Below are 2,775 nucleotides of genomic sequence, written 5' to 3'. Positions count from 1 at the left end.
TCAGGGACTTTTGTGTCATCAGGAATGTTTTGGGACTTTTGGGTCCTCATGGACATTTTGGGACTTTTCGGTCTTTGGGAACTTTTGGATCTTCAAGAACCTCTTGGTATTTTTGGGTCCTCAGGAAGTTTTTGGGACTTTTGTGTCTTCTGGTTTTCGAGGGGTTTTAAGTGCCTTGGAAGTCTTAAAGGGTCTTCAAAGTTCAAAGGGGTCTCAGCTGCATAAACGGTCAAAAGGTAAATTTCATTTTTTTTTTTTTTTTTTTTTTTTTTTTTTTGTATACCTTGGTCGAGGCTCGTATGAGAGCTAACACACAACTCACAGCAAGGAGGCATGAGACAAGAGGGGCGGGAGTGGAAGGGACAAAACATTGGGGAACAGACACAGGTGAACTGTGGAAGGGGGAGGGATGGGGATGGGACGGGGAACATGGCGAGGGGAAGATGGACATTAAAGGGACTTTCAGGAAGGAAAGCAGGAGAATTGAAGGAAGTGGGCTTGGGTGGATTATCGGGGGTAGAAAAGATCGAGGATTTGGATGGGGGAAGATAAGAGGTGGTGGTGAACAGCTGTTTTGAAAGCCTGGAGGGAAGAATGGGAAAGAATAGAGTGAGGAAGTTTATTCCAAAGGCGGGAAAAAAGAGGAATGAAAGAGTGAAGATGAGCAGTGATTCGTGATTTTGGTAGTTTTACCAGAAGGGGGTTGTTGGCGGACCTTGAGCGCCCTGTGGAAATGTGGTTGGGACAAATCACAGAGAGAGCAGGGGGGGCAAGGCTGGAGAGGAGTCGGTAGAAGACAGAAAGACCACCGACCAACCTGCGGTGATTGAGTGAGAGGCCCAAAGACTCAGCTTCATTGCGGGAGATGCCAATGATCTTAAAAGCCCTGGTTTCGACAGCGTGAAGTCGAGAAAGGTGGGAGGCAGGAGCACCAGCCCAGAGGGGAGAGCAGTACTCCATCAGGCTACGGACAAAAGCTTTGTAAGTGGTCAGGAGCTCAAGAGGGCCGAGGAAGGACTTTGCACGACGGAGGATTCCCAGTCGGCGACTGGCTTTTGAGGCAAGGTTGGAAATGTGACTTTCCCAGGAAAGGTCATGGCAGATAGTGAGACCCAGAAGCTTGAAAGAAAAGACTTCTTCCAGAGGATTGTTGAGAAAGTGGATGGGGGGTTTTGTAAACGGTCCTTTCGAAGAGACATAGTGAGAGTGTGAGATTTGTCTGGATTGAAAGACATGTTCCACGTGTTGGACCAGTTTGTGATTTTATCCAGATCTGCAGTGAGCGAAGAAGCTGCTGCTTGCCGGTCTGAGGGATGACAGATGGTACGGCAGAGGGTGGAGTCATCGGCAAAGAGAAATAGAGGATTTTCCAGAGAGTCCGAGAGATCATTGATGAAAACCAGAAAAAGAACAGGGCCCAGAACGCTACCTTGAGGAACTCCAGCCTGCACAGGAAGAGGGGATGAAAGAACTCCATTTAGGGCCACACGTTGACTGCGACAGGAGAGGAAGTCTGCGAGCCATGAGTGGAGATGGCCTTGAATACCATGGGAAGAGAGTTTGGTGAGTAGGGCAGGGTGCCAGACTGTGTCAAAAGCACGTGATATGTCCAGGGATACGGCTCGGATTTCCTGTCTGGCATTGAGGACCTCCATCCATTGATGGGAGAGCAGTAGCAGCATATCTAGGGTAGAGTGACCTGGTCTGAAACCAAATTGATGATTGGAAATCAAGCCATTGGAGAAGAGGAAGGATTTCATGTCTGAAGCGATGATGGATTCCATAACCTTGCTGATGATTGGGAGAAGGCTGATTGGTCTATAGTTACAGGGATCTGTTTTTGCACCTTTTTTATGCAGGGCAGTGATGTTAGCAGATTTCCAAGCAGATGGCAGATGACCTTGGGAAAATGAGAGGGTGAATAGAACAGAGAGAGGGTGAGCAAGAGCAGAAGAGCAGGCTTTGAGGACACGTGGGCTGATGCCGTCTGGACCGGTTGCCGAATCTGACTCGAGGTTTGAAAGCAAGCTCTCCACCTTGTCAGGAGAAAAGGATACAGAGTCCAGGGACAGTTTGGTGCGACTGGGTAAAGTGGGTAGAGATAGTGATGGGTTTGGGACACAAGATTTAGCTGCAAACACCGAGTTTAGACATTCAGCTTTATCACGTGTGGAATCAGCAGTGCGGCCATTTGAGGTAAGGGAGGGGATGGAGGGGGAACATACACCAGAAACAGATTTGATTAAACGCCACCAGGATTTTGAGGAGGGAGAGAGGTTTGAGAGTTCAGACTTGAGATGAGAAAGATGTTGTTTTCTGGCTCTCCTGAGGGTAGCTACACACTTGTTCCGAGCTTTGTGGAAAGAACTGAGATTGCCCTCAGTTGGGTTTGCTTTCCATGAGGCAAAGGCAAGTTGTTTCAGGACAACTGCCTCGCCACAAGCTTCAGTAAACCAAGGGCGGGAGGAAGGGTAAGACAACTGAACACGAGAGGGGATAAATCTGTGCATGAGGGAGAGCAAGTTTCTTTGAAAGAATTCCCAGGATGAGTTGATGTTTGAGAAAGTAGTGATAGGAGACCAGTCTGTAAGTTTGATGGCTGCTCGGAGACCCTGCCAGTCGGCTTGAGTGAAATGCCAGACTCGACGGCGGTGAGGTGGTTCTCTGATAACAGCCAGAGAGATGTCCACTTTAACAAGGACGTGGTCAGAAGAACCAATTGGAGCGAAGGAAGAGCAGCAGATATTGTCAGGGAAATTTGTCAAAATCAGATCC

Source organism: Eptatretus burgeri, chromosome 4 (assembly GCF_056783735.1).
Source record: "Eptatretus burgeri isolate ZD-2024b chromosome 4, Ebu_testis_v1, whole genome shotgun sequence".
Lineage (NCBI taxonomy): Eukaryota > Metazoa > Chordata > Myxini > Myxiniformes > Myxinidae > Eptatretus > Eptatretus burgeri.
This window is presented reverse-complemented; position numbering follows the sequence as displayed.